Genomic DNA, 22,929 nt, shown 5'->3' on the forward strand with positions numbered 1-22,929 from the left:
TCCCTGGACTTGAAGAAATACATACAAAGTACACAGAGAAAAAATCTCTCTTCTTTCTATGTCCCCTCGATACTCAGTTTTCTTCCAAAGGTCTCCTGTGTATATATATGCAAGTCTATGTGCACATACAAGTAGAGGTATGTTAGCATGTTAGAGTGTGAACTCTGGAATCAGGCTGAGTGTGATTTATGGTTTTTCTTCCTAGGTATGAGACCTTAAGCATATTACTGGTACCTGCATCATGAGTTTATCGTGATGACTTTTATTTTGTTTTTGGTGGTGCTGGAGATTGAACTAGGGCCCTGCACATAAGCAAGTGCTCTACCACTGAATTACATCTCCGGTCCCCATATTATGAGGATTTCTTATAGCAGTTCCTGGCACACAGTAAGTAAGCACTCAATAAATATTTGCTATTGTTATTGTTGTTATATAACAAAACAATATATTGAAAAGAGAATGGCATTTAAAAATCTGGAGACATAGGTTTGAATATTGCCACCTGGTTGTTGCTTTATGCCTAAGTCATTTAACCCAAGTTAAACTTTGTATGTTTTGTCATCTTTATAATAGGAATAATGAAACATAATTTTAATTTTGATTACCTGAAAAATATAAGGGAAAGCACTTTTAAATGAATAAATGCTATGTAAAGTTTCAGTTGCCATTGGTCATATGATTTTACTTTTCCTTCCAGGAAAGGTCACAACATTTCAGCTAGATAGAAGAAATGAAATAGCCTTCTAAAAACAAAGGTATCAGAAACTTATGCTAGTTATACCTTTCTGCTTTAGAAATTGTTCTAAATTTTAAGATTATGAATATATAATTTGGCACTGTTGCTAATGGAAGTATACCTGTCAAGATTTCAGTATTGAGAACTGGAGATGTAGCTCAGTGGTAAAGTGCTTGCCTGTCATGCCTGAGGCCCTGGGTTCAGTCCCCAGTACTGTAAAATAAATTAATTAACTGCTTTTAAAAAGAAATTTCAAAATTGAGTATACTTAGCATAACTTAGTAAATCTGGTCAGATGGCATCCTTAAGGGAAAAAAAATGTTTTTTGGTCATCGTGAAAGTATTAGTCACTGTCTTAAATTTTTTCAGAGTGATTTACAAATGTCTTATTTGCCTATGATAATAGTTACTGATGAATATTCATTTTACTAAGTAGATAGTAATATGTGGAAAAGGCAGAGTCCTCTGTTTCCATTTGTCAGACATTTACCGGTGATACACTTTTTCATGAATGACTCTTTATTGAATCAGGATATGGGTGTTCACTGGTTTTTTATAGTACATGTCATTCCCAAAGGCACAGATATAAGATAGTTTTGGATACAGTGATATTCACCCTTCTGTTAATTAGGAGTATTTAGGAGAAAACGTTATAGTCTAAGTGCCTTTGATAAAAGATTCTTTCTTTCTTTTTTATAAGTTTTGATCATTTTAGTATGAAGAATATATTTTACTTTGGAGATTTAATCTGATTTAAAATTACATAATTTTAGTAAGTTTGAGATTTTTACTTAGGAATATTTTTTATTTCCTTATATTCTACAATATGTGTTTCTCTGATAGACAAAATGGCCTAATTTGATAATGTCATATGTAACCTTGATCACTGTCAGTTTAAACTGATACTGTATCAATAAAGAGAGACTCTTTTCAAGTACATTGAAACAAAGCATAAAGTAAATGCCATCATTTCTTGTAGTTAATTTTTGAGTTTTCAAAACACTGTTATTTGAGATTGCTAATTCATTTGCTTCATGGTATGAAAATCCATAGTAGGAGGAACAGACCTATCACATTTAAGTTGTTTCACAAAAATGTCTTTTTTTTTCCCTAGTTGTCTTTCAGAAAACAATTCAGAAGATGAATCTTCTTAAATTAGATGTTTCTATTTCTTATACAAATACAAAAACTATCACTTAGAAATTATTTGTATGATTCCATGTAGCAACACTGAACCATATAACATGTTCTTATTAGTTTCCATATCTAAAATCTGTAATTATTAAAATAATATATCTTAAGTCTTTTTTGGGGAAGAATGAAATAAAAATTATTTTTTTGACAACATAGTAATTGAAAATAAGAATCAGATCACAATATGGATATTTTAGAAATAGAATATAAATTAAAATGTTAACAGTGATTCTGATTTATTTCAGATGGCAGATAACAAGTGAGTTTTAATATTTTTTCTGAGTTAATATAATTTATTAAATCCATAACCTAAATTACTTTATTATATATTAATTACATGAAGCCATAAAGCAGAGTATATGTAAATTTAGAAGATTTTCTTTTTAAAGTTTGCGTCATAGAAGGGTAGTCCCCTAAAAAACATCAGTTAATGTACATCTGCTAGAATGTCCATTTACTTGTCCATTTACTTACTAGTTCATTCAGCAAATAATTATATAACGTAACACTGTATGCCAATTTTAATGTTTTTGGTAAATGAAACAATTGTAATTACTAATTTAAGTAGTCAAATAATCACACATGAAAAATGAATATTGATTTGAAACAGTGACAAGTATTACTAAGGAAAGATAGCTGGTACAATGAGAGTGTATAAGGTTTTGATTCAAAGGGGTCAGGGAAGGATATCTTACAGAAGTCTCACTTGTGCTGATACGCAAGGAGAACAGACATTAATTAAGTGACAAAGGAAGAAAAGGGCATTTCTGGCAATGGGAATAGTTTGTGCTGAACCTCTGTAGTAGAGGTGAGCATACCAAATTTAAGGAACTAAAAAGAGACAAGGTTGACCTGCATAGAGAATAAATAAGGGTAGAGAAGAAGATAAAGTAGAAAGGAACCACATCATTTAGAACTTGAGGGCTTGTTTTGGACTTTAACCTTTATCCTTAGGGCAAATGAAACCATTTAATCAGTCTAAGGAGTATGGTTACCTTGATAAGATTTATATCTTGAAAAGATCATTCTGGCTGTAGTGTAGAACCAATGAACAATGTAGAGTAAGTGGCAGTGAACTAGTTAAGAGGCTAATTCAGTAGTCCCAGGAGAATAATAATTATTGTGTGGAGTTCAAGTCTTGATAATAGAAAAGGAAAGGAAGGGAAAGAAATGGACAGATTGTCTGCTTGCAGGGTAATATTGTCCACCCAGGTGATTCCAACAGTACTCTCTTCCTCCCTCCTTTCTACTTTTAAAAGGGCTTCAAAATACGAAGCATTGCTTTGTGATTAAATTACCACTTTAATACAAATGGTTTTCTTAAAAAAAAAAAAACCACTGCTATTCATAATTTCATTTTTAGAAGCTTATAAGGGAATTTTTTCATTAAATATAGACTTACAACTTCTCACTTGTGAAGATGTATATATTGACTATATGCAATTTTTTAAAATAAAGATACCTTTTACAACTGTAAACTTAAGGAACAATATTGGAACTGAAATTGTTAATTTGTGATAGATTCTTCTTTGCAAAGGCAATGTGAATTCCTTTACTACTTATTGTATATTCCTCACCAGGAAAGTCACCTTTATTGATTAAGTTTTGACAAGGATCTTAGGAATGAATTATAATATTTAATAACAAGAAGCAAACGTGGTTTTAATTGACTACAACCTAGCAGTGCTTAAATACCAATTTTCTCCTGTTTGAAAAGTGTTTTCTGGGCCATGTGGTACATGCCTGTAATCCCAGCAACTCCCAAGGCTGAGGCAGAGAGATCACAAGTTCAAGGCCACTCTCAGAAATTTAGGGAGGCCCTAAACAATTTAGCAAGACATTGTTTCAGATTTTTAAAAAATAATTTAACAAAGGGCTGGGGAAGGGTTTAATCCCTAGTATCAAGCGGAGGCAGGGGAAGTGAGAGAGATGAAGAAAGAAAAGTAAGTGTTCTGAAGGAAACAGGGGACTAATTTTTGGTCAAGTGTTACGTCTTCTTTAATGGCTCCCCACTGTAAATAACGGAAAATGACAGGAAAAAAGTATAAGGATTTTTTTTCATGTATCAGAGAACTAACATTCTATAAGACATGTTCATCGACTAAAGATTAAGAACAGAGCAGAGTCTGTTTTTTTTTTTTTTTTGTATTGAGGGTATTTACTGAACTGGGTAAATGTAAGCTTGGGGTTTTAGTGCCTTGGCACAAAGAAGATAGGAGACTAAGCTCAGTCTATTAAAAGACAGCCCACCAAGCTTCAGTGCCACCCCCAATCCCTGCCAACTATAAGGAAAATTGTCTCAAATGTTGGCAATGATTTGAAGTGGTGATGCAGATTGGGGAAGGGGTATTACTCTCTGAAATTTCGTAGTCACAATCCATCCATCTCTAAATCGCATTTTTTAGATTATCCCTGAGATACCTAAGAGGAGACAGAAGAGGAGACAGTGCAAGCAGTCTAAGCACTTGACAAAAACAAATGCATATCACAATAAAAAAAAATTACAAAATTCAAAAAGGAAAAAAAAATATTGAAAACAAAGAGCAGCCAAAATAACAGGTGAATTGAACCCCCATTGATTTCATATTTTGTAATTTTTAGGTATGGAATTTAAAATGAGTGTGTTTAGCAAAATAAAAATGATTTAAAATATATGAATGATGGAATTATAGCTGATTTTTTTACAGCACTGTTAACCTCATACTGTTCAGATACTTTTATACATAGTAATTCAATTAATCTTCACAACGCTATAATAGGGACTCTTATCACTATTTGACAGATTAAATAACTGAAGCACAGGACAAGTAAGTTACTTGACCAAGATCAATAATGGTAGAGCCAGGATTCTATGCAAGTGGATCATAAGTTCAGTCTTCTGTTTGTATACTACTTATGAGAAAGAAAATATGACTATGAAAAAAGAGCTAGAAATGAAATTTGTAAATAAATTAAAGTTGGCCAGGCGTGGTGGCATACACCTATGACCCCAGAAACTTGGGAGGCTGAGGCAGAAAGATCATAAGTTCAGTCAGCCTCAGCAACATAGCTAACCCCTAGCAGCTTAGTGAAACTCTGTCTCAAAATTTTTAAAAAATAGCGGGGACGTGGAGGGAATGAGGCTGTAGCTCAGAGATTAAGTGCCCCTGGTGCCCCCCCCCCAAATTAAATGTCAATTTAAAAAATTTAAATATCAATAACAATAGATTATATTAGAGAAGTAATGAAAAGGAAAATAGTTTAAAAAATAGATGAACCAAAAAAAAAAAAAAGAGAGAGAGACAGGAAAGGAAAATATATGAGAGAAGGAAAAATAACTTTAAATCGTAACAGAAATTTCTAGTTTTTCCTTGTAACTTTTCTCCCTCTGTTAATGGAAAATATGTGAGAAAAGGAAAAATAATTTTAAATTATAGCAGAAATCACTAATTTTTTTTCTTAAAGCCTTTCTCCCTCTGTTAATGAATGTGCAGAATGCCCAGGTAAAGTTTCCACTGCCTTCCTGATAGTGAGGTCTGACTGTGGTGATCAAGTTTTGGCAATTTGGAATGCAAATGGAAATTGCATGTGTGACTTCTAGTTATGCCTGAAAAGGAAAAGAGTATGTATATCCTTCCCTTCCTCTTTTCTTCCTTCCCATGGACTGGAATGTAGCATGGTGGTGAGCTATTTGGGGCTGTGTGAAAGAAGGCAATATTTTGAGGGTGACAGTACCAAGGTGTACTTATTTGGTCTCAGACTGCTAAGTTGCCAAGCAAGCCCTGGACTATTCACTTCCACCCAAGCTACTATATGGTTTCATGATAGCACCTTAGTCTACTTCTTAACAAATACAAAAAGAAAAGGTCTCACAGTTGTGTAACCAGAATTCCAGACATGAAGAAAAGCCAAGTAGACCTATTTAAGATGATGAATAAAAATTTCCAAAACTGCAAAAAGACACAAATTTAAGATGTCAAACTAAGCAAGACAAATAGAAAATTAAGCCTAAACATTTCATAGGTAAATCTGCAGACAGAAATATCAAAAACAGTCAAAGAGAGAAAACAGATTACTTTCAAAATTACAATTTTTCTGACAGCCAACTTACTAAAAGCAAGATAGAAACCAAAAAGCAATAGAACAGTAAGTACAGTGTACTGAGAGTAAATAACTATTAAGCTAAAATATCTTTCAATATTAAACATAAAGAATCTTTTTAGATAAATAAAATCTGTTAGTTTTTATCATTAATTATCACTAAAAAAAATTATATATAAACTTTCTGTAGAAGGAAAGTGATCCCTGGTGGGGGATCTGAGATGTTAATTAGAATAGGGAAGAAAAAAAAAAGAGGTCAAAACTAATGAGCCAGAATATCCAATCTAAGTTAGAAAAAGAAAAGCGATTTTAAAAAGGAAATAAACATAAAAACAAATGAGAGAAATACTAAAGAGGACTAAAATAGAATATCAACAAAGCCAAAACTGGTTGTTAGAAAAAGATAATAAAGTTAACAATCCTGATGAAATAGACCTAAAAGGAAAAAAAAAAGATTGTACAGAAAATGAAAAAGAATATATACCTTTATGTGCAGTTTCTATAGAAATTGTTACAAAAGAGAAAACTGGATACCCTAGCTTTAGGAAATAAGTTCAAATGTTAATAAGGTCTGTTGTCATAATAGTATATTAAGTCTTTCAAGACCTCTTTTCAGACTAGCCACAAATTTTGCTTCTGAATAGAGAAAGGGATTGAATTAAAAATTTTAACCATTTACTTGAATGCTTGGAGAATTACAGGATGCAGTCAATGAATAGGATAACTGAGTCAGTCATACTTTACTAAAGCCCCCCCTTCCCCATTACTGGAGATTGAATCCAGGGATGCTTTTAGAGCACTGAGCTCTACTTTTATTTTTAATTTAGAGATAGGGCCTTGCTGATTTGCCGAGGCTGGCTTGGAACTTGTGATCCTCCTGCCTCAGCTTCCTGAGTAGCTGAGATTACACACATGTGCCCCCACACCCAGTTTACTAAACATTTTGATAAAGATTTAATTGGGGATTAGGTGTATGCATGAAAGTGGTAGAATTTAGGTTCCTTTTTAATATGTCTATAAGGCAGGAGTGGGGAAATACATGAACCCAAGAAATTATGGAAACATACTTTTAAGAGTGTTTTAGGTATTAGTAATAAGTTTTTGATGACTGTACTGAAAAATGATGGCACAATACTGAGAATGATCTATAATTTAGTGTTTTCTTTCTCTTAAAAAAATATTGTCATCAATTCTGTGCTGTTACATATTCATATCATTCAGCTGAACTAATCGATGTACCTAGGAAAGATAAAGCATTAGGACAAAAAAAGTAGGACAAAGTGCCTTGTTTTTCTGGAGAACTGGTAGCAAAGAGTAGTATAGGTTGAGCATCGCTAATTCAAAAATCAAAAATCAAAAATCCAAATGCTCCAAAATCCAAACTTAATGAGCATTCTTAAGTTTGAGATTTTGGAGCATTTTAGATGTTGCTTTTGGATTAGGAATTCTTAAGCCCATAAAATCTATACAAATATTCCATCTGGGCATGGTGACACATGCCTGTAATCCTAGCAGCTGGGGAGGCTGAGACAGGAAAGTTGTGAGTTCAAAGCCAGCCTCAGCAACAGTGAGATTCTAAGCAACTCAGTGAGACCCCATCTCTAAATAAAATACAAAATAGGGCCGGGGGTGTGGCCCAGTGGTTGAATGCCCCTGAGTTCAATCCCCAGTACCCGAAGAAAAACAAAAACCAAATATTCCAACTTTTTGAAAAATCAGAAATCTAAAAAACTTCGGGCCCCAAAATAGAGGGTATTCAACCTGTAGCAATTTGTGGATGGACACTTTGAAGCACAATGTTCTAAACTAATGGACTAGTCTGTCTGTAGACTTGGAGAACTGGTCCCAATTATAGTGATCTCCAGGAAGGATTTGAGTTTGTTGTTTTGTTTTAGAGAGGGATTTGGGAAGGAGCAGAGAGAGAACGGAATTAAATAGATTATCTGGCAAGTTTGGTTGAGAAATTAGGTTGATAAATCCACAATTAACACAAAGTATATAAAAAAGAGATAGTATAAATCTGGAAGTTTAAAGATTAAGGAAATAATGTTCTTTCGTATTTAGTCTTTTAGTGATGCCACCTAATAATGTTATTTATTCATTCATTCATTCATTCATTCATTGTGCTGGGGATCAAACCCAGGGTCTTGTACATGCTATTAAACTCCCAGTCCCAAGCTTGTATTAGTTTTAAGAGAATAAGAGAGAACTGAGACTTTTGAGACCAGAATAACAGAATTAAAATTTTTATTATTTATAAAAGAAGACTACTTATTGAAAAAGAAGATGTATAAAGAAGGGGAAATAACTTTACAAAAATTTAAAGAGTGTGGAATGGAGGAGGAATTCTCTATTTAAAGCAGTTGGCAGAAGTAAAACCCAGCAGGTTGCTACTACAAAGAAACAAAGCAATGTAAAGATCTTTCTAACAATTAGACCATCCTAAAATGTAATGGTTCAGAGGGCTAGAAAACCATATTTAGAGCCTTTTTTAAAAAAAAAAATTTTATTTGTACAGGCTGCACTTTGATTCATTGTACACAAAGGGGGTACAACTTTTCATTTCAATGGTTGTACACAATGTAGAGTCACACTATTCATGTAATCATACATGTATATAGGGTAATACTGTCTCATGTTAAGTGAAATAGGCCAAGCCCAAAAAACCAAAGGCAGAATGTTTAGAGCCTTTTTTAGAGTGGATTTTCACAGAGGAAACAGTTAACTGTTTTTCAGGTATTACATTGTTAAATACTGACTTAGACATTTAAAATAAGACAAAAAAACAGATGTTCATGTAAGATTTACTATGTGTAAGTTAAGTATATTGTTTTCTAAGTTCTCTTTGTCTGCATTGACTTTTTATAAAATAAACTCCTACCATTTGTGGTTTGCAGAATTTTCTTTTTATTGTATTGTGACTTCTAATCTTTTTTGTCTTATTCCCACTGTCTTTGTTTACCACTCTTTCCTGTTACTTCTTTATTTTTCAGTTTCTAGCTGATTGAATTAAGTTTTATTTGCACAATTTTCCTCAGGATTTCTTCCCCCCGCCAATTTTATTTTAGCACTGGGGATTGAACCCAAAGATATTTTATCGCTGAACTACATTCCCAGCCTTTTTTATTTTTTATTTTGAGACAGAGTCTCACTAAATTGTTTAGGGCCTCTATAAGTTGCTGAGTCTTTGAACTCTCACTCCTCCTTCCTCAGTCTCCCGAGTCACAGGGATTATAGGCCTGTGCCATCTCATGATTTTTAATTTATATATAATCTAGTTGTTGGCATTATGTTTTCCAAATATGTAGACTTGTATTTTTTTCAGTGTGGTGGGGTGGACAATATCATTGCCTTTTCTTCCCTAACTTCTCCCAAACCAAAATGTTGAGGTTATCAGGGTTTGTTTTGTTGTTGTTCCTCTAGATTTGTACACATAAATGTTAATAATTAGATTTCTAACTTTACTTTTTATTAATTTATTTTCTTGGTGTGATTTTGTGGTTTTGTTTCTTTTGCACGTCATTTTCCTTATTCTGTTGGAGTACCAGATCTAGTGATTTTTTTATATATATTTATTAATAGTTCAAATTGTTTAATTTCCATCTTGATTTCTTCCTTGACCCATATACTATTTAGAATAGTTTAATTTAAAAACACTTTGGATAGTGTAACTTTATTTTTGTATTAATTTCAAGTTTAACTGTAGTGTAGTTGGGAAATAACTTTTTATGATTTCATTCCTTTGAAATTTGCTACTTGATTTATGGCCCATATAGTCTGTTCTAATAAATGACTGATGTGCACTTGAAAAGAATATAAAATTTGCAGTTTGGGGAGTTGATTCATTATCTGGTCAAATTTAATATACCCTTCTTTCTCAAAAAACACTGTTTTCCTTTTTCTATTAGTTACTGAGCCAGTTATGTTAAAATCTTACGATTGTAATTACGTAGTTTTCCCTATAATTCTGTTGACTTGATGTGTTTTGCTTTATATTTAAATTTTATTTTCTTACCTAATATTTATTAATATGTTAGTAAAGTTGATAATACTGATGTATTTGTATTATCTGACATCTTTCCATTTAAAAAAAAAAACAATTTTATTATTTATTTATTTTGCAGTGCTAGGGATCAAACCCAGGGCCTCACCAATGCAGGGCAAGTACTCTACCTATACCCCAAGTCCTCCATTTATTTTTAATTTGTCCACCTGTTCTTTATTGATGAATTAATTGGGGTAAAAAACTCAAAAAGTTTCCTGGATATGGAATTAGGGAGTGGCTCAGTGGGGTGGATCTAGCCTAAGGTCTCTAATAATATTATAGTTAGATAGTAGCTCTGTGGGATCATCTTGATGACTTCTGTATTTATAAGTGAAGGAAGACTTGAATATCTGGGGCTCATTTAACGACTCACTGTGATCTCTCCAAAGTGACTTTAGGATAACCTGACAACTCTAGGATCCAAAGGTGCAGATTCCAATGGGAAAGATCTAGGAGGTAGTTCTGGCATCATTTGTAGCCTGTCTACAGAAGTTAGCATCATTTCTGCTGTCTTTTATTCGTCACTAAGTCTGTCAATATTTAAGGGGAGGGGCATGTGTTTTTCCTTTCGAGAAACTTCTTAGGATTTTGTTTTCGTTTTTGGTGGTTTGAAATTTCAACTACATCATGTTCAAATGTGAAGATAGATACACACACACCACCATCACCACCACCACCACGTTTAGCATTCAGTGGACATTTTGAATCTGCAGATTTCTAACTTTCTTAGTTTACCCATGAAATTGTTCTTCTATTATTATTTTGGTTCTCTGTTCTCTTTCTAGACTTACTGTCAGGAAGCTGGTGGAACTTTTAGATCTATCCTTCTTCTGTTCCCTGTTACTATAATAAAATGCCTGAGTCTGGGTAACTCATAAAGGAAAGATTATTTTGGCTCACAATTCTGGATACTGAGAAGTCCAAGTACCAGCACTGGTACCAATACCGGTGGGGGACTTCTTGCTGCATCAGAACATGATGCATAGGGAATCACATGGCAAGACAGTAAATTAGCCAGAAAGAGATTACTTTTATAACAAAGCCACTCCTGAGATAATCCAGTATCTTTGTTAATCTGTGAATGACCAGAATCCTCTGACTCATTCACCTCCTGAAAGGCCCTACCTCTCAAATACTATTAACACATAACTCTGGAGGGCACATTCAAGTTATAGTACCTTCTTACCATACATCAGCCTTCTATATCTGTTAAGCTTGGTTAGGCTTAGCCTCTCTGACTTATCTATAAAAATGAAGATAATAGTCCCTACCTCATTGGACTGTTGTGAGATCTAAAAATATAAATGCATATAAAGTGCTTAAAAACAGTATTTTGTATATGGCAAATAGACAGTAATCATTAACAACTGATTTCTTGTCTCTTCCAACGTTACTTACCCTTTTCTTGCCCAATCCTGCTTTTGTTTTCTCTGATAAAATAGAACAGGGATCAGCAAACTTGTTCTTTAAGTGACCATATAATAAATATTTTAGGTTTTTAGGACCATATGATTTATGATGCAAATATAGTTGGCTGTTGGTATCCTCAGATTTATATTCAGGGATCCAAAGATCTGTTAATTGAAATCCTTGGGAAGGAAAAATTACATGTACATAATTTTTTCTTGTCATTATTCCCTAAACAGTGCCATATAACAACTATTTCTATAACATTTATATTGTATCAATATTATAAGTAATCTACAGATTTAAAGTTTATAGGAGAATGTGCATAGTTTATATGGAAATATCATGCCATTTTATATAAAGGGTTTGAGCACCTATTATGGATTTTGCTATGTGGGGTGGGGGAATTATTCCCAGAACCAGTCCCACATTTATACCATATGATGACTGTACATTACGTTTGGTCCATTTCTTGCTAAATATATTCTTCCTTCAAAGTGTTCCAGTCTTGAGAAGATCAGAAACAAGAAGGGTATCATGGTGAAAAATTCATCAATGAGATAATCTATGATTTCATATGATAAGAGGTCGAATTTTCATTACAATATACTCTGAAGATGATTGTTTTAGAAAGTCAAATCTTACTGTGATTTCTGTATTCACCCTCCTCTCCCCACAGCAGGCTGTGGGCACTCGTCATGGTTTGGTTTTGTTTTTGTGGTGCCAGGGATCTAACACAGGTCTTTTTACACGTTAGGCAAGCTCTCTAACACTAAGCTATACATACATCCAGCCCCACTTGTCAGTTTTAAAATATCCATAATATCTGCGAATATTTCAAGATAACAAACAGTATTCTTAATAATCCATCCTTGGTGTTCCTTAATGTAAAAAGTTTTTCTCCAAAATTCTTCATCACAACTGAATTTTCTTTAGTGAATTTTGTATTATAGGTTCAGTTGTGTAGGAAAAACTTATTATCTTGTAATTCTTTAGTTTATGTATTTTAAAAATACAGAGACAACAAAATTGGGATTGATTTGCTTCCCAGAAAAAGTCAAGTTATGTTATTTTGTAAGAGAAGTAGTTTTGCTGAATAAAGAATGAAAAAATAACTTGGGCCATAATGTTAAGGACCCAAGATTGACTTAAACATAGCTTAATGTTTATTCCTATCCTCCGTATTTGTTAGGAAATCTTAACCAGAGTAAGAAGATTTCTGGTGCTGTATTGGGAGTGCAGGGCACAAGAGATTTCCATAAAAAGGCATAGGATTTGCTTGGAAGGACATAGTGGTTTTCTAACTTGGCAGTAATGAGTTAGAACTAACTCACTCCCTTTAGAAAGAAAATATTAACTCTGCTTATTCTTATTGAGAATTTATGTGCTGTGTGTTTTATTGTAGAAAACTATTTCCATCTTGTATTTGCAAATGTACTTATGTATACATTCATAGGCATTTGCCAGGTGTACAGAAAATTTTCTATACATATAGAATCTGAAAAATGACTTTGGAACTTGTATGTTTTACCACTTGAGTTAAGGAACAGGGGCCAAATATTTTGTTGTTGCAGAATACCCAAAATAATTTGATCATTTCTGAGTTCTTTCCCTAATTTCTGTTGCCCTAGAAAAACTGGAACCATTTGGGGAATATAAATGAGCCTTGCTATATTAGGATTCCCTTTTGGAAGACATACTATTTAAACAACAGCAACCCCCAACGAAGAGGCAGGGAAAAGGGATTAAGGATAGAATTTTTCTGCATTAAATATATGCGTTTGTATTTAACTGTCAGTATTTTATTTTTGTGGAAATGAGGTAACCACCTAATACAAATGGTGTAGGATGCATAATGTCCAACACAAACCTCTTCAACCTTACCATTCCCCCCCCCCTTTTTTTTTAAACATTTCTATAATAAAATGTTGTTTGTTAGGGATCAGTTCTTAACTTTCTTCTCTTTCACTGAGTAAATTCTCTTTGGTCGGTCTTATCTACTGCTGTGGTTTTAATTGTACCATATTTTATAACAATGACTTCTGAACCTGTATCTCTAGTCCATTGGTTTCTACTTTGCATCCAGACTTGGTTTTTAAAATAGCTATCAGAATCCACTACATGCTTTTCCTCATAGGAATCTTAGGCTTTAATTTCTCCAGGAACGTATTATCTTTGTTTTTAAGCTTCCGCTTATATTTTCTATCTTAATGGCAGGTATATTTTCACAGTTACTTATAGCTCAAGATAGATACCTAAGAGGCATCCTTGATCCTTCTTCATTCTTCCTAATATTTGTCTCTAATCACTTATAGAGTCTGCCAATTTTTCCTTCAGAAAAGCACTATCTCCTCTTTAGTCCTAGTGCTATTGTACAGGTCCATGTCATCTACCTAAACTATAGTTTCCTAACTGTTCTCCCTCCTTTGGTGTCTCTTTCTTCAGTCTGGTTTTTATACTTTCACCAGTTATCTTTCTAGAATTTAAATCTAACCATATTCACCTTTTTAAAAATCACTGTTTTTAAGAATCTCTGGATAAAAAGGAAACCTTTTTTTTTTTTTTTGGTGGTGGTATTATGGATTAAATTCTAACGTCTGACTCTGAGCTGCATCCCCAGTCCCCCCCACCTTTTTTTTTCTTCGTCTTGAGGCAGAGTCTCATTAAGTTTCCCAGGTGAGCCTTGAACTTGAGATTCTTCTGCCTCAGCCTCTCAGGTCACTGGAATTAAACAAAATGTAAAACTCTTTAACATGACAGATGCCTTTGCAAGCATAAATTAGTCTCCATAGTCAGCTTAATCTTCCATAGTTGCTTTTTAAACCCAGTGTTCTAGCCCTGCTATGCTATGTGTCATTCCCTAGGTCTTTTGTATTTAATGTTTAGGCATATTTGTTTAAGCTGTTTCCTCAGAATTGACAAACTTTCCTGGACTCTCCTCTGTTCCTCCGTCCCTCCCTGAACTTTAATTTTGTCTCTGTGTACTTTATTCATATTATGATTATTATTTTTCCTCTGTGTGTTTTGTGATGATGGGAAACATACTTTACATCTTTGTTTCCCTGGCACCTGGGAGAATCTTTATAAATGTTTGATTCGGAACAGTTATCCTTGCCAAAATGTCTGCTATATAGTAGATTGTATTTACCTTCGTTATGTATGTAACTGGTATTCTGATAAATTTCCACTTTTTTCTTATTGTATTTTCTTAACTGTTGAGTGCTACACTCTACATTTAATAAAACATACCTATTTTAAATGTATAGCTCAATAAGTTTTGATACATGTGTATACCTATGCAAATACCACTGCATACCAATATTATTTCCCTAAAAAAGTACCCTTGTGTCCCTTTGTAGTTATCACCATTACACTGCTACCACTGGCCCCAAGCTTGTTTGTCCTTATAGCCTAGTTTTGTCTTTTCTAATATTTTTTGACGAGGAATCATATAGTACTCACTTCTTGTATCTGGTTCATTTTGCTGAGCATGTTTTTAAGATTTGTCCATGTTGTGCTTATCAAAAATTCATTCCTTTTTATTACTGAGTAGTATTCCATGGATATATCACAACTTGGTTACCCTTTCACCTCTTGATGGATACTTAAATTGTTTCTATTTTGCTGTTATGAACAAAAATAAGAGTTGAAGTTCTTTCTACCCACCTCTGGCCCCAGTCTATTCCAGCTTAATTTGTTTAAAATACTATCTTTTATGCCCTGAATTACTTTTGACCTTCTATTAATGGTCTGTTGGTTAGCAGGTTAACTCAAAACTTATTGGCTTAAATGTAGTAATCATCTATTGTTTCTCACAGTTTCTGTGGCTCAGGAAGTAGCTTAAATGCAAGGTTCTGGCTCAGATCTAAGAGGGTTAACTAAATACCACAAGATAGGCTACAAGGTGGCTGACTCACTCAAAAGGTTGATAAGTTGTTGTTGGCTATTGGTAGAAAGCTTCAGTTCCTCTTCAGATGACTCCTGAAGGACTTGTTAAATGTCTACATGACATCATAATGTACTCTCTAAGAACAAATGTTTCAGCAGATCACAACACAAGCTGCAAAGCCTTTTAGGAGCATGCTATTGTCACTTCTACCATATTCTGTTGGTCACTCATCCAATCTTGATTTAGTTAGGGAGGGAACTGCACAAGTATGAATAGCAGGAGGTTCAGATAATTGAGGGCCATCTTGGAGGATGAGTGACATAGTCTTTTTCTCAAAAATGAATGAACATGTATGCATGGTTTTACTCATGGGTGTAATTTGGTTGTTGTTTTGTTGTCTGTGGTGAGCATTGGGATCTTCTAGTTCCCAATTGTGATGTCACTCTTTTATTTTCACAATTGATTTGAAACCTTTCTTTTTCTTTCTTTCTTCCTTCCTTTCTTTTTTTTTTTTCCTTTAAAATTAATTAATTAATTAATTTGAGACAGGATCTTGCAAGGTTGCTGAGACTGGCCTTGAACTTATAGACTTCCTGCTTTTGCATCCTGGTTCACTGGGATCACGTGTATGCCACCACACTTAGCTTCTTCTTTTTAAATATGGGCATTTCATGTTATAAAATTTCCTCTAAGTGTGGCTTTATCTGTTTGATGGTTAATCTTGGTTGTCAACTTTTCTGGATTGAGATACCTAAAAAATTGGTAAAGCACACTTTTGGGTATGTCACATGCCAGAAACAATTGTCATGTGAGTCAGTGAACCAAGTGGATCTATCCTGAATGTGGGCTTGCCTAGTTTAATATATATTGAGTAGAAGTGTTAAGAATAGACATAGAGTAAGAGCAGAAGAAGCACTTGAAAAAAATCCATTCATTCCTGAGAACCTATATAAATAACACTCTTAAGAATAGAGTATAAAGAAGACCTGAAACCTATTTGAGAATAGCCAGACTAAAGTAACCTAAAATGCTAATAACTGCATAGAATAGGTAAGGATTCTTAACCTAGAATCCCCAATACTTGTATTAAACACACACATACACACACTTTTTCCACCTTGCCCTCTGAATGAAGTTTGATATTTCCTTTTGTATTGAATGCATGCAGCAAACTACAGGAGTACTATTAGCAGCAGCTGTGACTTTGTTACCAATAATGTTACTCTTAACTTTTCCTATATTCTTTTTCAAAAGTGTTTCTTGAAGGGACAACATTAGGTCTTTTTTTATCTTGCCTTTGAATTGGGAGTCTTTTGATGGTTTGTATTGATGCAGTTATGTATTTGTTTTTAGTCTTTTCTTGTTAGCATTTTTTCTTTCAAGTTGAAATATTTTTAAATTTCTTGAATTTTTTAAATATTTTATTTCAGCTATTGACTCATGCCTCTTATTTCTTTAATGGTTACAAGGAACTTAAAGTAAGCGTCTTTAACATGACAGTTTGCTTTCAAATATATAACTTCAGATATAATCTAAAAATCTTTAATAATGTAGTTCCATTTTATTTTTCTTTCTTATACTATTATTATATGCTTTCTCTATTTATTGTGCTTTCTCTATTTATTGTTAACCATGCGGTATGTTACTGGTTTTACTTTTTTTTATTTGAAAAAAATTTTTTCATACATATATATATAGCATTAATAATGTCTGCCTCATTCTTCCATCCTTCCCATCCCTACTGCCCACCCCTCCTCTCACTCCCCTCTGCATAATCCACAGTTCCTTCATTCTTCCCCACCCAACCCTCACTATGGATCCACATCCACTTATCAGAAAAACATTCTGTCTTTGCTTTTTTGGAATTGGCTTGTTCACTTAGCGTGATATTCTCTGTTCCATCCATTTACCGGCAAATGCCATAATTTCATTCTTATTTAAGACTGAGTAATATTCCATTGTGTATATGTACCACATTTTCTATCCGTTCATCTGTTGAAGGGCATCTAGGTTCGTTCCATAGTTTTCCATAGTTTAGCTATTGTGAATTGAGCTGCTCTAATCATTGATGTGGCTGCATCACTGCATGCTGATTTTTGTTGGGGGCTGTGCCATGCAGACGGCGCCAGGATGGCGCCTGGCAGTCAACCAGAGGTTGTCGGCAGCGAGGAGGTTAATTGACATAAGCACACTCAGGTGATTTATCGTCCATGCACACAATGCACGCGCATGTGTTCTCAAGCACTCCTAATCATGCCTGCTCGGACATCTAGCGTCTTGCTTAATCTTTGCATAAGAGGCATGGCCCTGCTCTCCGCCTCCTAGAGGTGATATAAGCGGGCCATAGGCGGAGGGAGCGCGACAGTAAGAGCAGCAGCTAGCAGAAAGAAGCAGAGAAGCCATTAGCAGAAAGGAAGAAGAAGCGGCAAGCAGGTAGAAGCAGCAAGTAGGGGCAGTGGTGGAAGGCAGATCACAGAGCAGAGAACTGAGAACATATCTTTAGGTTGCAGATCACAGATCGCAGTACTCGGGACACATCACTAAAGCACCTTAGGTAGACACACCCTTAGTTCACAGGATGCAGGACACACCTTTAAGAAGAAGCCGCAAAAGCCTAAGAAGATATAGAGTCTTTCTCTCTTATGCAAAGCCTCTCTCACTCTCCTCTCAAAGCAAGTAAGCCTCATTTCCTCTATCCTCTATAAACAAGCAAGTAAGGAAGCAGCTCAGAGATAGAAGTAGCTCAGTTTCCAGTTCACCACCCATAAGACCCGTGCAAATTGTTGCTGCAGGCGGTGACAAATATCCGTGGATTTAGTACCTCAAAGAGCCAGTGACAGATTTTAAGTCCTTTGGGTATAAACCGAGGAGTGGGATAGCTGGGTCAAATGGTGGTTCCATTCTAAGGCATCTCCATACTGCTTTCCAGAGTGGTTGCACCAATTTGCAGTCCCACCAGCAATGTATGAATGTGCCTTTTTCCCCACATCCTCATGAACATTTATTCTTGATAATTGCCATTGTGACTGGAGTGAAATGAAATCTTAGTTTTGGTTTGCATTTCTCATAACTGCTAGAGATGATGAACATTTTTTCATATGTATGTTAATCAGTTGTATTTCTTCTAGTGGAGTATGTTCAGCTCCTTTGCCCATTTATTGTTTGGGTTATTTGGTTTTTTGGTATTAAGTATTTTGAGTTCTTCATGTATCCTGGAGATTAGTGCTCTATCTGAGGTGCATGTGGTAAAGATTTTCTTCCATTCTGTAGGCTATCTCTTCACGTTATGGATTGTTTCCTTTGCTGAAAAGGAGCATTTTAGTTTGAATCCATCCCATTTATTGATTCTTGATTTTACTTATTGTGCTTTAGAAGTCTTGTTAAGGAAGTCAGGGCCTAAGCAGACATGATGAAGATTGGGGGGGGCCTAAGCAGACATGATGAAGATTGGGGCCTACTTTTTCTTCTGTTAGGCACAGGGTCTCTGTCCTAATGCCTAAGTCTTTGGTCCACTTTGAGTTGAGTTTTGTGCAGGGCGAGAGATAGAGGTTTGATTTAATTTTGTTACATATGGATTTCCAGTTTGCTCAGCACCATTTGTTGAATAGGCTCACTTTTCTCCAATGTATGTTTTTGGCACCTTTGTCTAATATGAGATAACCATATTTATGTGGGTCTCTTTGTCTTCTATTCTGTACCATTGGTCTACATGTCTATTTTGGTGCCAATACCATGCTGTTTTTGTTATTATTGCTTGGTAGTATAATTTAAGGTCTGGTATTGTGATGCTGCCTCCTGCTTCACTCTTCTTGCTAAGGATTGCTTTGGCTATTCTGGTCTCTTATTTTTACAAATGAATTTCATGATTGCTCTTTCTTTTTCTATGAAGAATGTCATTGGGTGATATACCTTACAGAAATAGAGCAAGCAATCATGAAATTCATCTGGAAGAATAAGAAACCCAGAATAGCTAAAGCAATCCTTAGCAGGAAGAGTGAAGCAGGGGGTATCGCAATACCAGAACTTCAACTATACTACAAAGCAGTAGTAACAAAAACAGCATGGTATTGGTACCAAAATAGATAGGTAGATAGTGGTACAGAATAGAGGACATGGACACAAACCCAAATAAATACAATTTTCTCATACTAGACAAAGGTGCCAAAAATATGCAATGGAGAAAAGATAGCCTCTTCAACAAATGGTGCTGGGAAAACTGGAAATCCATATGCAGCAGAATGAAACTAAACCCCTCTCTCTCACCCTGCACAAAACTCAAAATGGATCAAGGACCTTGGAATGAGACCAGAGACCCTTCATCTTTTTTTTTTTTTTTTTTTTTCTTTTTTTTTTGTGGTGCTGGGGTTGAACCCAGGGCCTTGTGCTTGCAAGGCAAGCACTCTACCAACTGAGCTATATCCCCAGCCCCCTTCACCTTATAGAAGAAAAAGTAGGTCCAAATCTTCAACATGTCGGCTTCGGATCAGACTTCCTTAACAGGACTCCCATAGCACAAGAAATAAAAACAAGAATCAATAACTGGGATAGATTCAAACTAAAAAGCTTTCTCTCAGCAAAGGACACTATTAGCAATGTGAAGAGAGAACCTACAGAGTGGGAGAAAATCTTTGCCATTCATACTTCAGATAGAGCACTAATTTCCAGAATCTATAAAGAACTCAAAAAACTCTACCCCAAGAATACAAATAATCCAGTCAACAAATGGGCTAAGGAAATGAACAGACACTTCACAGAAGAAGATCTACAAGGAATCAACAGATATATGAAAAAATGTTCAACATCTCTAGTAATAAGAGAAATGCAAATCAAAACTACCCTAAGATTCCATCTCACCCCAATTAGAATGGCAGTTATCAAGAATACAGGCAACAATAGGTGTTGGCGAGGATGTGGGGAAAAAGGTACACTCATACATTGCTGGTGGGGTTGCAAATTAGTGCAGCCACTCTGGAAAGCAGTGTGGAGATTCCTTAGAAAACTTAGAATGGAACCACCATTTGACCCACCTCTCCCACTTTTCGGCCTATACCCGAAGGACTTAAAATCAGCATACTACACATCAATGTTCATAGCTGCTCAATTCAACATAGCCAGATTGTGGAACCAACCTAGATGTCCTTCAATTGATGAATGGATAAAGAAACCGTTACACACACACACAATGGAATATTACTCAGCTATAAAGAATAATAAAATTATGGCATTTGCAGGCAAATGGATGAAATTGGAGAATATCTTGCTAAGTGAGATAAGCCAATCTCAGAAAACTAAAGGACGAATGATCTCGCTGATAAGCCGATGATGACACATAATGGAGGGTGGGAGGGGGCAAGAATGGAGGAAGGAGGGACTGTATAGAGGGAAAAGATGGGTGGGAGGGGTGGAGGGGAAGGAATAAATAACAATGAATCAAACACCATTACCCTACGTAAATGTATGATTACACAAATGGTATTCCTTTACTTCATGTACAGACAAAAACAACATGTATCCCATTTGTTTACAATAAAAATAAATTTAAAAAAAATGTCATTGAGATTTTAATAGGAATTACATTCAATCTGTATAACACTTATGGTAGTATGGCCATTTTGACAATATTAATTCTGCCTATCCAAGAGCATGGGAGATATTTCCATCTTCTAAGGTCTTCTTTAATTTCTTTCTTTAGTGTTCTGTAGTTTTCATTGTAGAGGTCTTTCACCTCTTTCGTTAGATTGATTCCCAAGTTGTTGTTTTTGTTTTTGTTTTTGTTTTTGAGGCTATTGTGAATGGGGTAGTTTTCACATTTCACTTGCAGTGGATTCGTTGCTTATGTATAGAAATTATTTTATATCCTGCTACTTTACTGAATTCATTTATGATTTATAGAAGTTTTCCAGTAGAATTCTTTGGATTTTCTAAATATAGAATCATGCTCTCTTCCTCGGCGCTGCCTACGGAGGTGGCTGCCATCTGTGTTCGGCATCATGGCTGCCCTCAGACCTCTCGTAATGCCCAAAATCGTCAAAAAGAGGACCAAGAAGTTCATCCGGCACCAATCAGACCGATATGTCAAAATTAAGCGCAACTGGCGGAAACCCAGAGGTATTGACAACAGGGTGTGGAGAAGATTCAAGGGCCAGATCTTGATGCCCAGGATTGGTTATGGGAGCAACAACAAGACAAAAGCACATGCTGCCCAGTGGCTTCTGGAAGTTCCTGGTCCACAACGTCAAGGAGCTGGAAGTGCTGCTCATGTGCAACAAATCTTACTTGCTGAGATTGCTCACAATGTTTCCTCCAAGAATTGCAAAGCCATCGTGGAAAAAGCAGCCCAACTGGCCATCAGAGTCACCAATCCCCACGCCTGGCTGCGCAGTGAAGAAAATGAATAGACGGTTCATGGGCACATTTTTTGTGTGCTTAAATAAAACCATAAAAACCGTCTAAAAAAATATATATATAGAATCATGTTGTCAACAAATAGTGATAGTTTCAGTTCTTCTTTTCCTAGTCATATCCCTTTACTTTCTTCTGTCTGATTGCTCTGGCTAGAGTTTCAAGGATGATGTTGCATAGAAGTGGTGAAGGAGGGCATCCTTGTCTTGTTCCAGTTTTTAGAGGGAATGCTTTCAATGTTTCTCCATTTAGAATGAGAGATACTTTTACAATGTTGAGGTATGTTCCTACTATCCCTAGTGTCTCTAGTGTTTTGAACATGAAGAGGTACTGTATTTTGTCAAATGCTTTTTTTGCATCTATTGAGATAATCATGATTCTTGTCTTTAAGTCTATTGATATGATGTATTACATTTATTGATTTCCGTATGTTGAACCAACTTGCATTCCAGGAATAAACCCCACTTGATCATGTTGCACTATCTTTTTAATATTCTTTTTGTATGCAGTTTGCCAAAATTTTATTGAGAAATTTTGTGTCTGTGTTCATCAGGGATATTGGTCTGAAGTTTTCTTTCCTTGATGTATCTTTGTCTGGTTTTGGCATAAGGGAGATGCTAGCCTCATAGAATGAGTTTGAAAGGGTTCCCTCCTTTTCTGTTTCATGGAATCATCAGAGGAGCATTGGTGTTAATTCTTCTTTGAAGGTCTTGTAGAACTTGACTGAGAATCTGTCTGGTCCTGAACTTTTCTTGGTTGGTAGACGGTAGACTTTTGATGGCATCTTCTATTTCATTGCTTGAAATTGATCTGTTTAAATTGTGTATGTCCTTCTGCATCAGTTTTGGTAGATCATATGTCTCTAGAAATTTGTCAATGTCTTCAACTTTTTCTATATTATTCGAATATAAATTTTCAAAATAGTTTCTAATTATCTTCTGTATTTCAGTAGTATCATGACATTTCCTTTTTCATCATGAATTTTAGTAATTTGAGTTGTCTCTTTCTCTTTGTTAGTTTGGCTAAGGGTTTATCAATTTCATTTATTTTTTTCAAAGAACCAACTTTTGTCAAGTTTTTCAGTTGTTTCTTTTGTTTCAGTTTTATTGATTTTAGCTCTGATTTTAATTATTTCCTGTCTTCTGCTGCTTTTGGTGTTGTTTTGCTCTTTTTTTC

General features: G+C 35.0%; 1 protein-coding gene and 1 pseudogene across 6 annotated transcripts in view; both read left to right on the forward strand.

Annotated features, from left to right (window-relative positions):
* RAP1A (RAP1A, member of RAS oncogene family) overlaps positions 1-22,929 on the forward strand; it is a 91,501-nt gene that overhangs the window by 37,279 nt on the left and 31,293 nt on the right. The window lies entirely within an intron of this gene.
* LOC306658778 (large ribosomal subunit protein eL32-like) lies at positions 21,317-21,795 on the forward strand (annotated as a pseudogene). The gene has a single exon. The product of its transcript is annotated as a large ribosomal subunit protein eL32-like (transcript).

The sequence above is a fragment of the Sciurus vulgaris genome (genome assembly GCF_902686455.1).
Source record: "Sciurus vulgaris genome assembly, chromosome: 1".
NCBI lineage: Eukaryota > Metazoa > Chordata > Mammalia > Rodentia > Sciuridae > Sciurus > Sciurus vulgaris.